This window comes from Paroedura picta, chromosome 8, assembly GCF_049243985.1.
Source record: "Paroedura picta isolate Pp20150507F chromosome 8, Ppicta_v3.0, whole genome shotgun sequence".
In the NCBI taxonomy this organism is placed as follows: domain Eukaryota; kingdom Metazoa; phylum Chordata; class Lepidosauria; order Squamata; family Gekkonidae; genus Paroedura; species Paroedura picta.
This window is the reverse complement of record NC_135376.1, coordinates 24241501-24256235: the sequence shown is the minus strand read 5'-3', so window position 1 is coordinate 24256235 and position 14735 is coordinate 24241501.

The window sequence follows — 14735 nt, the reverse complement described above, 5'->3', positions numbered from 1 at the left end:
TATTACATTGTGGTAACTAGTGAGATACTTGTGCTGACACTTTAGTGGTGAAATGGTAACTAAATGGATACTGTACCTATTACACTGGTACAATGGAGAGCTAGAAGTGCATAAGAATTGCCTTGCTGAACTAGACCAATGACTGGTTAACTGTGCCTATTAGTATTGCCTTCATGTCTTGTCATTGGCTTCACCCACATGATTCCTTCAGACACATAATCCTACAGTAATATGGGATCAAGTGACAAGGAAGTGGTTCCCATGTTATTGTAGATAAATATGAACACACCATAAGGTAGTCTCATAACCTACCTCCTGGTGTTCACAAGTGGAGACACTGGGAACTGAACCTGGGACTTTCTGTGTGCCAAGCAGTTGCTCTGCTACTGAGTCCCAGTCCCTTCACAGGTGTTAAGTATGAGCTTTTTCTGTCGGAGACCAACAGTACTGAGCCAGATTGATGAATGGTCTGATATGGTATCCATTTTACATACTGAGATGAAACGTTCTGTATATTTTTACAAAGTAGATTGCTGTGAGCTGGTCACTAATATTATAGGGCATGAGAATCCAAACACTGCACATTGAACTATCCATGCTCATCTATATTTCAAACAAACAAAAATCAAAGTGCAAAGACAACATTCATCCAAGGTAACATGGAAGCCTCCTTACATGATCTTTAAGAGGATCATAAAAGGCACTCTCAAAAGATGACCTGCCTTGGAGCTCCCCTGCTTTCCCATCCATCCTACATAAATAAGTGGCTCCAAATTATAGACTAGTTCTTGGAAACACTAATGAGTAGAATGTAATTGAAACATTAAGAGCAGATGCTTGCCAAGTGTAAACTAGTAGACTTCCATTAACATCAGTGGAACCAGGCAGGCCCACTCTGGCCAAGCAGCTGAGATACCATATTGCATTTGGTTGTGTTTGTTTCCTCTGTCAAAATCAATGGCCTCACAGGACTCTGGATAACAAAAAATATAATGTACTTTGGTCTACTGTTCATTTTTAAAGGAACAGATTTTACCTCCTCAGACAAATCCCTCACTTCACACACCATGTGTCTCAGCTCTTGCAGCCCTTAGAACCTGCAGGGTACAATATCACAACCTGTAAAGTTACAATGCATCTACCCATAAAAGTAAGAGAGAGATAATCACTTTCACACATGCTTAATAATCCACTTTCAATCCACTTCCATTGAACTTTGCATCTGGCTTTGACTGTGTGGAATGGCAACATCTTCTTGCAAACAAGTCACTAAAGTGGATTGAAAGTGTGTTATTCATCATGTGTGAAGGTGCTAATTGTGAGTGTCCAGCTCACTGTATGCAGCTAGGAGAACTGAGCCTCCATAATCTCCCTGCCTAAAGACAGCAATTTTGTCACCTGACAAGTTTTTTGAGGCCTGAAAAGTGTATGTGGGGGGGAGGGGTTTCCTAAAAGTACAATAGTGGAAGCACCACTAAATTGTAAGTCTCAGGAGACGTAGATGGAGAAACAGATTAGCAGTGTCATAATTATAACAGCCAACATTCAGCTTCTGTCTTTCAGCAAACATTAAAATACCTTCTCTATGAAAATGACAAGCATAAAAACAATGTTTTTATTGTCTGGTTATTGGTCAAATAATGAATTGCTGATGCTGAATTCTAAAACTGGAGGAAACTCGTATCACTAGACTTAATGCACAACACATATTGGAGACCATCCTGAGTTCAAAGTTCTTTCATGAAGTTCTACAGTAAAGAAAAACATCCATACCTTCATTACTCCCAACAAGAAAAAAATGCAGTCATCTTGGTGTAGTGATTAAGAGCCTCTAATCCGGAGAACTGGGTTTGATTCCCCACTCTGTCTCCACATGCAGCCAACAGGGTGACATTTGGCCAGTCACAGTTCTCTCAGAATTCTCTCTACCTCACCTACTTCACAGGATGTCTGTTGTGGGGAGAGAAAAGAAAGGCAATTGTAAGCCAATTTAAGACTTTGGGCAGTAAAAAGCAGGGTGCAAAAAAGGCCTTGGCTTTATAAATAAATAAATGGGGGGTTTTGTGGCATATTGTGTTTGAATTACTTTTATATTTTAAGCTGCCACGAGGATGACATTGTCGACAGTGGAGGGGTAAAAATAGAAAAATATAAATAAAATAAAAGTAGAATACCAGTTTGAAAACCTAGTGAATCCGTTCTTGTTTATATGTTTGACCAATTGTCACTTGTTTGTTGAAGAGCACAGAGAAATCTGTCTCTTTCACTGGCAGAAATGCTCAGTCTGCTGGCAGAAGGCTGTGTTTGCAGAATGGAGCCATGGTATCCCACCCAGTTTCTCAAAGCTTGGCTACAAAGAAGGACCTTCATGCTCGTAACAGTGCAAGTTTGACTCAGGATGGCTTAGGACTGCACAGAAATTTGTGGGAGTGCTCAACATAGAAACAATGGAAAGGCCTTGAAATTAATTTACCACAGCAAGGGCAAAAAGAAAGTTATGATTCCCCCCCATCATTTTCGTTCAACTGTTATTGAACACCTCAGAGCAGTTCTTTTGTTCATTCACTGCTGAAAGAACATCAATTTTAAATACTTGGGGACGGGGAGGTAAGGACAAACCATGTGCATGAGAATTTATACAGGCACCATAACCCAGTGCTACAGTTAGGTCCTCTATTTATGCTGTCCAGACTTCATTATTCCTGCTTCTTTACTGCAAGCACTGAGATGCCTTTAGGAAGAAGTTGAGGGTGGGGGGAATGAAGTGCCCTCCGTCATCGTGCCAGCATGCTAATGTCACTGTCATGATGTTGTGGACTTTAGAATTTACAAACACTGCAAGGTAAAACCATAGAGTTTTCATGCGTTCTATAGCATCTAATGAACCTGAAGCACAAATTAGAAGTGACATCAATGTGCCAGAACCCAACCCCCACCCCAGTTTCTCCCAGGGGATGCCAGCTGCAGGCTGCAACTCTCCACCAATGCCCATGCAGCTCAAGCATCCAGGGAACATCCTTTTCTGCGACATTCAATGAGATCAATTCAGACCTCGGGTTTCATCAATGTCTCTAGATTTATCATTGGGTTTCCAGTAAATTCAGTGGCAGTTTTCACAAGCATACAAGACAATGGATCTCGGGCCTTAATACAAACTCTCCCTATAGCACTGCAGTACATTATCATTCTTAGCGCAGTGACACATTCAGAGACATTTATAGGCCATAAAGTCAGCCATATGTTTCTGTTTTGTCCAGCTGGCTGCTTTCTGAACTCTTTGCCCCTGCAGCAATCAGCTGGGGAGCCCTGAACAACACCAGTGATGCCTTTCCCCTACAATGACAATGCCTTATGGAAACTGCCCATTTTCCACTCTTGATTCAGGCTATGCTGTTTTAGAATTGCCAGTCCCCAGGTGGGGGAAGGGGACCCCATGGTTTGGAACCCCTCTCCTCACTTAAACCTCACCACCACCCCAAATAAACCAGGCAAGAAGCCAGAAATCAACACATTGTGCTTACATCACTGGGAAATGATGTAGGCATGTTGGGGACATCGAAGGGGCAAAACTCTATGGTAAGAAGCAAGTTCTACCAGAGAGATTTTGCCCACAAACCAGAGCATTGCCCCCAATATTCCAAGTGATATAGGCACATCACACTTATTTCCAGCTTCTTCCCTCCCCACTCCCGGTCATTTTACCTACATTCCCTGACAGCTGGTCTGACAGACCTAGCAACCCTTTGATATTTATAGGGATCTGAGGAAGACCACCACATATCAGTGCCAATATTAGATTAGTCCAGATAAGCCCTGAAATCCTGTGGGGATGGGGGTGGGGGGTATGATGCTGGACATCGACCAAGAAGACCAGGCCTTAATTACCTCATTAGACCTGACTTTGGCCTAGTCACTATTTCTCAACCTTACCTAATCCATAAGGTTGTTTTAAAGACAAAATACAAAGGCCCCATGTACGTCAAACATTTGGAGGAAGGACATGCTTGGAATGAGAATACAAAAATATGCATAATACCCTTCAACAAGAAGCCACCTGGGAATTTCAGAATCCTTTCTCAGAATTTTCCTAGTGTCAAAACCATGGCATGTATATCCATGGTGGCACCACAGCTGAAAAGGGATTACCTACCCCCTCAGTGCTATCTTTTGGGAATAGCATGAATGCAAAGGCAGTGATCTGCTTCTGGCTTTGCCTTAGTTTTATTTTGTAGAGCAGTGGTCCCCAGTCCCCAGTCCAGGGACCAGGACCGGTCCGTGGCTCCTCCTTGTCCTCCTCCCCAGCTGCTGCCTCGGGGGCTTGCCTGCCACTCTGCCCTCAGTGGGTGGCAGGATGTCAGGGGCGCTGGCGGGAAAGCAAGTGGAGCAGGGGCTCAGGCGGCGGCTATGTCCCTCAGCAAAAGACTACCCCCCCCCCGGGCCTTAGTAAAATTGTCAAGCGTTGACCGGTCCCCGGTGATAAAAAGGTTGGGGACCACTGATGTAGAGGATGAGGCAGTTATCTGCTGACCGTTTGCTGTACTTTTTGTACCACAAGGGCAATGATTTTGTTGTAAAATGATTTTGTCCTGAGTCATTACTCTGGATGCAAGGGCAAGATGTGAGTGTTTTTAAGAACTGACAATACCTGCTTCTCCAGAACGATTGTTCATGTTGATACATGAGGCTCCTCCTGTTTTCTCTTCAGCGCAAAGTGCTCCCCAGCCTTCATGGTCACGTAAGCGATGCTCTTGACTGACTGTCGTTACCCAAATGGCCTTCCTGAATATAAGCCATATTGGCATTAAGTACTTAATACAATACAGGTTGGAGTCTATTCTCTCTCTTAACAGATCTATTAACATTTCATGAAACAACTTTAAGGTCATCTTTAAATGTGTTTTTGAATGACAACAGCGCTTTGCATTATCCAGGCATTAGAAGCTATAAACTACATTTCATATCAAAAGAATTTTTATTAGACCATTCTGCGATTTCTTTTTCAGTGGGGGTACGGGCGGGGGAGTAGCAAAGTCCAGGATTTCTAAAGGCTGCTTGACTAAGACATATTATCATATGGACTTTTGTTTGTGTACCCTTGTCAGGAAAGCTGGTCCGAAGTCCTATGGCAACCTTTAAAAACATCCTCTATAGAGAAGATTTCTGCACAGGAGGATTTAGGTATAGGTAAAGCTGGAGACAGACCACTGTTTTTAAGGATGCTAAAGGTGAGATGGTATAGGTGTTGTTGGATATTGAACTATTATGCAAACCTACAAAACCTAGGGATAGAGGAAAGGAGTGGGCACACTGTGTGAAATGATGCTTTATCGCTCCGACTGCAGCTCTCTGAAAAAAATACAGTTAAAGTATTGGTACCCAATTGTTGCTTCCAATAAGGACCCAAAGGAGCTTATAGCGTTTTCTCCTCCTCCATATTATCTTCACAACAACAACCCTGTGAGGTAATTTAGGCTGACATGAAGTGAGAGGCCCAAGGTCACAGTGCCAGTTTCCATGGCAGAGTGGGGCTTTCAAACTGGGCCTCCCAGATCCAATCATTATACCATATGGAACATTTCCCATGAGCATTTTCTGGCAGGGGCTCATTGGAATTGTAGTCCATGGACATCTGGAGGGCCACAGTTTGCTTACCCCTGCCATATGGGCTCTCTTTCTTCATCCTAACTAGGGTTTCCAGTAAGATAAATGTGAGTTCCTGTTTCGTACAATGCAAAGAGGACAGAAAAGGGAATTTACTCATTTACTCATTATGCCAAAACTGTGTTTCATGTAGCACCAATAGGATACATGAGCATTCCCATGATTGAAAAAAGAAAATTGTAAATAGATGTTTGTGTACTATGTACTACTATATAGAGAATAAGTTCTGGAATAGAGCCAATATCAGCTGCAGATCAGAACTGAGCCAATATAAACTGCAAGTGATCGGCAGACGGGATTAGGACTCAGCTTTGGGGCTGCATGTTAATTTCCATTTACTGTAAGGATCTTTTACTTGACAGTAAACTGGACTGAAATCAGTAGCCTCACGTTGCACAGCACTGAACATATGAAGCTGCTGTATACAATGTTGGACCTTTGTTCCATCACAGTGACAGCTGGTCTTCAGAATCTCAAAGGGAAAACCTGCTATGGACGATCCATCAAGTGGAGATGCCTAGAATTGAAGCATGAACCTTCTGCATTCAAATTACATGCTTGCTACCATTACACTAACCTTACCATCTTAAAAACACTATCCAAGTCCACTGGATAGACATGAGTAGGATTCCAAGAGCCCTGACCTTGATGGTCAGAAGATAAGCAGAATCAATCCTAATTAGTACTTGGATAGAAGGTCACCAAAGATGTCCAGGGTTGCTATGCAAAGGCAGACAATGGCAATCCACCTCTGCTTGTCTCTTGCCTTGAAAACCCTAAAGGGTTACCATAAGTCAACTGCGACTTGAAAGCACGTTCTGAGTAGGCCCACTTACGATTGCTTTCTGAAGCCCCTGGTTGTTTGCTTATGCATATAATTGCAGAACTTCAAGTATTACTTCTCCATCTGAAACCAAAGGTCAACATTTTGTAGTGCTATAGTGCTATGTGGTTTTGATTTAATGTACATTTGGCCTGCAACGTTACATACTAGGAATAATTAGGAATCAGTACCATTATTGAGTTAGCTACAGCAAAAAAAAAAAAAACTTTGTGGGTTGAAGGCAGCAAATCTGAAAACCTTAATTGTAAACATTAACAAATAACCGACTGGCAAAAGCTTTGACGGTATTTGCTGGCTATACATCCTGTTCATAATTACAACTTCTAGGGAAATGATACAGCAGAAGCAGCAACAATTTTTTTAAAATTTGATTCTCTATTTTCCAAAGAATCTGCCCAAGTTCCCTGTACAAATTCTATAGGGATTTGCAATTAAATTCTCTGCTGAGTTATCTCAGTCCATACCCATTGATTTCAACAGGTGTAGTCTGGAGTAACTCGGCATAGAAGGGCACTGTTGGATGCCACTCACACAGCTTTGCATGTAGAAGGGACTCCAGCCGGGCACAAGAACTTGGTTCAGCCAATTTTTTTTTAAAGAAGATTGTGAACAGTTAATGAAGTGGAGGTATTTAAAGTGATGAAGTTGCGATGTGAAAGATGTTTGGCATTGCTGTCTGGAAGCTGTAAAGCTTAACTTGCTAGGAATACAGAAACCAAACCAACTGAGAAGTTAGGCAGTGCAAAGAAAAAAAGCCTCTAATTTTTAATCTGCTTTCGAAAAGAAATCTTTGGTGCTTGTACTGACCCAGCTACCTCACCAAGTGACTTTCTGTGCAATGTTTACTTCTGGATCGTAAACTTAGAACATTAGGAAGGTTTCAGTCAGCTTGTATAGAAAAGCAGATTGTCTATCAGGCTCCGACTGACACTACTGGGCCAGGGCTGTGTTGACGACAAGAAAGATTCCTCTGCTTTCCAATCATCAGCTATGATTACCAGTTTCTTTTGCACACTGTCACACAGTCCTACACTGGGTAGAGCTTGCTTTTGAAAAGGGCTTGCAGAAAATATGCATAAGATAGAGAAGAGGCAAATGGCAGGGGGTCCAATACACAAGTCTCTAGGGCAGGTTTTCTCAACCAGGGAGAAACCATGAGGATTTGCAATGACTCCAGAAGGGTTTTGCTAATTGAGTGATTAATTTTTTAAAATATTTTTTAATTTAAAAAAATTCTTGTGTGAGATGATTATATATGGTCATGTCAACCTGTCCCCCCTCCAAATGGCCAATGATGGGCCTGGAGGGGGGATGGAAAGGGGAGGGGGTCCAGCCATACAAGGCTAAGGCTCAGTACACATGGTAACGACTGGAGTCCAGAGAGGCAAAGGTCTGCCCTGGCCCTGTTATTGGAGTTTGGGGTGGGGGGAGCCAATAGAACAGCATTGGCTTACCCCGGTCCTATTTTTGTAGACTCCAATTCCTTTGGTGAAGAAGAGCAAACTGGTAGCCACCCCAGGATACAGGTACAGTTCTGTTCACAACTCGTCTGAAAGTATTTCTGTGCTGTCATGTCCAGTGCTGTGGGAGTGGCCTGGTGATGTCACATCCAGTGGGAGTGTTTGAGTGATGTCATTTCTGGTGACCTGTGACTTATAGGGGCTGTGGCTTGCTGACCACGTCTGAGGTATCTCAAAACCTGAAGAATGCTTCAGGAAGAACTCAATGGTAAAAAGATGGGAAAAGACTGCTCTAGGGCAGAGGTAGTCAACCTGTGGTCCTCCACATGTCCATGGACTACAATTCCCATGAGCCCCTGCCAGCATTTGCTGTCAGGGGCTCATGGGAATTGCAGTCCATGGACATCTGGAGGACCACAGGTTGACTACCCCTGCTCTAGGGAATGAGTAAAGCCAGTGATCCCCAACATTAGAATTAAATAATTATCTGTGATGTTCATATAAATTCAAAACTTTATGCTGATATTTTAAATTTTAAGCATGCTTGTAAATATTGGTTTTGGTTTGACCTACCTAGTCAATCAACTAAATTCATAACATGTTAAAATTGGATTATTATATGTAGTTATGGTTTAACCCCACCCCTTGCCAGTTTACAAATTAACAAACCATACAGAAACACATGGGATAATCTCCTGAAATACACAAAGTACAATTTGGTAGCTTCCAAGCTTGCATAATAAGGTATTGGCCAAGATTCCCCAATGTGGCACCCATGGGTGCCATGGGACCCATCGCTGGCACCCATCAAACTTTTCAGAAGGTGAGTGGTAAATAAACAGATTTATTATTTATTTATTTATTTATTTATTTACATTTACAGACCACCCTTATCGAACCAGTCATCCTGGAGTAGTTTACATCCATTAGTATAAAATGCATCCATTAGTATAAATACAATTAAAATACAGTTAGCAATTCATTATTAATTTATATCATAACATATCTGCCAGATCTAATTGGCTAGCCCAGTTGGATTGGATATGCAGTTGGGTTCTAATTTAAAGAGAGATGGGCAGGAATGGAGTGCAGGGAAGGCCCATCAATTATCAATTTATGTAATTGTTCAGACTGGCCTTAACCTTAAGCCTGGCAGAAGAGCTCCATCTTACTGGCCCTGCCAATCTATGCCAGTTCCATCAGGGCCCTGATTTCCTCTAGGAGCTCATTCCACCAGGCAGGGACAAAGCAGAGAAAGCCCTGGTCTTGGTTGATGCCAGTCGGAGATTACCAGTTGGTTTGCTATGGCTGAGCAAAGCGCCCCATGGGGGCCATATTCAGACAGGTGGTCCCTTAGATACACTGAGCCCTGACTGTGTATGGCTTTAATGGTTAGGACCAAAATCTTGACGCAAACTTAGAACTCAATTGGAAGCCAATGTGGCTGCTGCAATGCCGGTCTGATGTGGGCCTTCCATTGTGTTCCAGTGAGGATTAGGGTCAAGGGTAGGCCCACATAGAGTAAGTTACAGTAATCCAATCTAGAGATGACTGCCGTATGGATCACTGTGGCTAGATGTTCTGGAGCCAGGTAGGGTGCAAATAACTTGGCCTGGCAAAGGTGGAGAAAAGCCAGCTTTGCTACTCTTGTGACTTGAGCCTCCATTGACAGGGAGGCATTGAAGATCATGCCCAGATCCTCAATGGTTAGCCCCAGTTCTTCAAGGGCAGACTCTGCAGATAGTCAGGAGTGCCTCTTATACCCTGAGGTCTCTGAGGCACAGGCCTCTCCACAAGCAGACGCCCTGATACTGCCACAGTAAACAGTCGTGGACCCTACCCTAGTGAGTGGACCACACCCCAGACCAAGAACCATGAAGATCTCCCAGCACCCTATCAGCATTTTCTACTGCAAGAGCCCTGTCTAGTTCCCATGCATGCAGAGGTCTCCACAAATCCTTGAAATACATGATGAAGACCAAGACAGAAACAGGAACTTGACAAAGGAAACAAAGCTTCTCTTCAGTCTCTTCCAGGAAGGAGAAGAGGGGCAGAAGCTCTTGACAGGAGTCAGGGCTTTAACTAGGTCATCAGAAAGGGCAGGAATCCCAGCTTCTTATATAAGAAACTTGGAAGCTTTGCTGGCTCCACAGCTCCCCTAAGGCCTGCTGTCATTGCCTTGATTTCTTTCTGACTGACACCTACTTGATTTCTTATGCCTATCTGCCTGCCCAGTCTGACTCCTGTCTGTCTGCCCTGCAGGAAGACTGCTATCTTCCAACTGCAAAAGGGTTTTCCAGCTCTGAGTTGGGAAATATCTTTGGGGGTCAGAGCCTGGGACAGCCTGGTTTGGGCAGAGGAGGGACTGAAGACAGGTAAAATCCCAAAGCAATGGCCTCCAAAGCAGCCATTTTCACCTGGAGGTTGCAAAACAGGACACTTCTCTTTCCTTCTTCTACCCCTTTAGAGTTTCCTTCAGTTCTTTTGATTCCCCTTCTGTGGTTCCTTTGCAAAGCAGGAAAGGAGGTATTACATCCGGCTCTGTCTCTCATGGAGGATGTTTTGAGCTTGTCCTCTCCCCCCCCCATGCACACCCCCCCCCTCACAATTCCAGAGGTGCCCATAGGATCAAAAAGCTCGGGGAGCTCTGGTACTGGAAATAGTATCCATTTGTTCTTATTAATTGTATATGAAACAACAAATCCTTAGAAATGTAAACTATTCTGCAAAACAATAAAGTTCCTGTTTCCACCCTACATCTCTGAGGCTCATAGGTGCCATGGTGAATTTTTTCCTGGTGCTAATTTGCTTCTTCTTCAGAGCCCACCATGAAAAGAAAGGGACGGTTCAAAATTATTGTAACAGAAAACAGAACCTATCCCGGGCTATATTAAACAATTCCACAATAAATACAAATAAACGTTTCTTATCTCTTCTTATATATTTATGTGTATAAGCACAACCAGAACGGCCTCTAGATTAAACCGTTTTCAATTTTGTTTTCCTCAGTGGTTGTCCTTCTTTAAATTATATTATATATATGTGGCCTTTGGCTCTCAGGTTTGGGGAGGTCTGTTCAAAAGACTCATCCATGCCGGTTCTCGTTACCTCATGACAGCCATTTTGTGATCGGTAGCTGTTTTCTCTATTCTCAAAATTCCAAGTGTCCTGAGGTTCATCAAGACTAAACATGGCTGGCTGGGCCAAGCTACAATGTAATGATTAAAAGTGGTGTAGTCTAGTATTGGAGAAGGCTTCTGCGGGTTCCATAGATAACAAAAGTCACAAACAAGAGAATACACATTGCATAAAGTCTGATATATCACTGGTAGGCAAAATCATGAAACTCTGGCTCACTTACTTTGGCCATATCATGCAATCCAACTCAATGGAGATAGCAATTGTGTTAGGATTGGTCAGTGGGAAAAGGAAACCAGGCTGACAAAGAGCATGGTGGTTGGATGTGATCAAGATGGACACTGGCCAGAACACTGCATGGGATCGCCAAGAGTTGGACTTGACTGAATGTCTGACAACCACAAGAGTGTGGTGTGGTGTAGTGTAGTGTAGTGCTGAAGAGAGTCAGCTTGGTTTAGTGGTTAGGAGCAGTGGCTTCTAATCTGGCGAGCCAGGTTTTATTCCCTGCTCCTCCACATGCAGCCAGCTGGGTGACCTTGGACTTGTCACAGACCTGATAGAGCTGTTCTCGCAGAGCAGTCCCATCAGAGCTCTCAGCCCTACCTATCTCTGTTGTGGGGAACGGAAGGGAAGTGGTTGTAAACTGCATTGAGATTCCTTCGAGTAGTGAAAAGTGAGGTATAAAAACCAACTCTTCTCCTTCAACTTAGTAAGCGGACTTAAGAAATAATGACCATTTTCTCCATAGCCGCTTTGAATACTCCTGGTCCTATGCTACAGCCAATGAAAAAACCTACAGAAACCTCTTCTTTCATTCTCGAGAGCATTAATACAGTGTAAAAACACACTGCGGATAGGATAGTTTCCCATAGAACAACCGAGCCCTTCCAGCCCGCTACAAAGAACATACTACTTCCATTAAGCTCATCTATAATGAGCACAGTCCTGGAAACAGGGCTTCTTAAATTCCAGTTCTGGGTGTGTCGCTGTTAGGCTCTTTCACGTCGGGCAGGATGGATGGGATCAATGCTGCATTACTCTGAACGTGGAGTCATGCCCTTGGAGCCAATTAATACTGGAGAGGATCCAGAGATCCATGAACTGGGTCTGAGCACCCAGCAGGGGTAGAGCCTAGAGTTTCCTTCAGACGCAGCCCTGTACACGCCACGCCATGTGATAAGCCGCTTAACAGACCAAGAAGAGTTTCAAAATCGTTTTGTGATAATATTGGGGTGCCTGTGGGAAGGGAGATCTATGCTAGGCTCTTTGAATCCTAGCTGTTCATTCCAAGAAAGCATCACTGGATCTATATGCCGGAACAAATAGCAACATTGACATCTTCTTGTTCCAGGGTAGACAGGGATGTTAAAATAATCCTGGAATAGGCTGAGCCAAATTGGCTGCTTGGCTAAAGACCGGGATGTAGCGATGATGATCGAGGCATAGGCTCACCCACAGAACGTACACTTGCCATTATTGTTGCAGGCAACGTCCAGCCCAAACAACCTCTGACGGAATTGTCCATACAGCCAGGGCCTCTTGGCTCAGCTTGCTTCTGGCAGCAGGTGTACCTGCCTTCTAGAACAGCACCTCAAAAAGAACTTTCCCAGCAAGGTGAAGGACCAGTCCAACAGTTCTAGGCCAAAGCATAGCAACAGGCAATGCTGTAAGAGCTTGGTGTGCATTTGTAGGACATGAACATCCGAAGCTGCGTTACAATGAGTAAGGCTCCTAGTCTATCAAGGCCAGTATTGTTAATTCTGACTGGCAGTGGTTCACTGGGCTAGAGGTCACATCACCGCCTGGTCCTTTAACTGGAGATATCAGGAACTGAACCAGAGACCTTTTGCATACAAAGCAGATGTTCTGCTACTGAACCACCTCAACTCCTAAATGATACAATGGGAGCTGTAAAGTAGTTTTCCCTGTCCACAGTCTCTTGTTCGCTTTATTAAGAACCTCAAAGTATAAGCTGGTTTTATTAAATATGTAGAGCAGGGATTCTCAACCAGGGTTCTGGATAACTCTGGATTTGCATGAGAGCTACCCAGAGGTTATGCGGCCTTTCCCAGAAGTCCACTGACATCACTGGAGCCCACTTTCTCTGTTGTTCTTCAGGCTTACTCTCTCTCATATATAGTAGATATATGAAAGGTGAAATGCCACTTAGGATGGCACAATAACTTCATAGGTTACAGGCCATGAATCAAAAATACACAGGAAAAAAACTACAATGGACACAAGACTGTTAACTAGATTCCGACCATTAATTAGATTCCAAAAGGAAATTCCTAAAGTTGTGAAGAAATGGAATACTGCTTACTGACTGTGTATTACAGTGGATGCGGTTGTGTAATTTTTCTGCAAATCTTAAACTTCCAACAGGAAATCACACACCTCCACAGGGCCTCAAGCTCATTTCCAGATTATCAGATTTGAATGAAAGATGCAATTATTTATGGTATTCTGCACAAGATTGCAGTCTTGCAGGGCTTCCACAGTCAGAAGACTACCTTTTTCTATTCACAATACGTTTTACACCTTGGAAACCAGAAATGTATTTCCACTATTTATTTATTTATTTATTTAGATTTATATACCGCCCTCCCCGAAGGCTCAGGACGGATTTTTCCTCAGAAGTGGCAGTTTCATGAACGGCACAGGCATCTGTTGCGGGTTGGAGTGAGGATGTGCCACACAGTTGCCCCTCGTGCTTATATCACTTGGGGATGCTTAATACTCCCCAATGCTTTCATGACGGTACAGGTCACCATTCATAAATACTAACGAGATGACTTGTTAACTACCAAGTTCACGCACTGTAACTTCCTTCTATTTTGTGTTTTTTACACAGCCTGAGTATACACATTCAGAAATAGGTCCTACAACAAGTAAATAAGTCTGCAAGCTTTATTTCTGTTCCAAAAAGCTTTGCGCTCCCCTTTTCAGCGTTTGACCATGCATCCACCCTGATCATGTTCTATTTAAAGCTGATGAATAGCAGGAAAGTGGACTCTTCCCTTCCCCTTTCACCGTGTTCTGTTATTATCTGGACAATCACAGAAAAGTTAAAATTGGACTGCTGTTCACTGACCATCTAGGTAGGCTGCTCGTGATGCAGAGCAAGGAGCCCAGCGTCCTTTCTTGTGCAAATGAACTGGAGGAAAGACTGAGGAGCCCTGAGCTGGGCATGACTGATCAGGGAAGCTACTATTTGGATGGCAGACCACCAACGGTTGCTGAGCAGAGGCAGGCGAGGGCAGACCCCCACTGAGCATCTCCTGCCTTGAAAACCCCATGAGGTTGCATAGCAGCGACTTGACCGCACTTTCCTCCTGGAATAGGCTAAGCTTAGGCAAGACAGTTTAGGGCAAAATAAAATGCTGTCCATCTTTAAGGTGCAACAAGACTACCGTCCCTTCCTGCCGCCATGGACTAGACCCCTAGACCGACTGTTGACGGCGTCCATCTCTGCAGTCAGCTGCCTGGACGCCTCTTGAGCATCTCGGCGACGCGGCCGTCACGGCCGGAGCCTCTCACGGGAGCCGGCCGCCTTTCTCGCTGCGTCTTCGCGCCGGGAGCTCCCCAAAGGGCAGGGATCCCGCAGGCGCAGCTCCCTCCCAGGCTTCCCC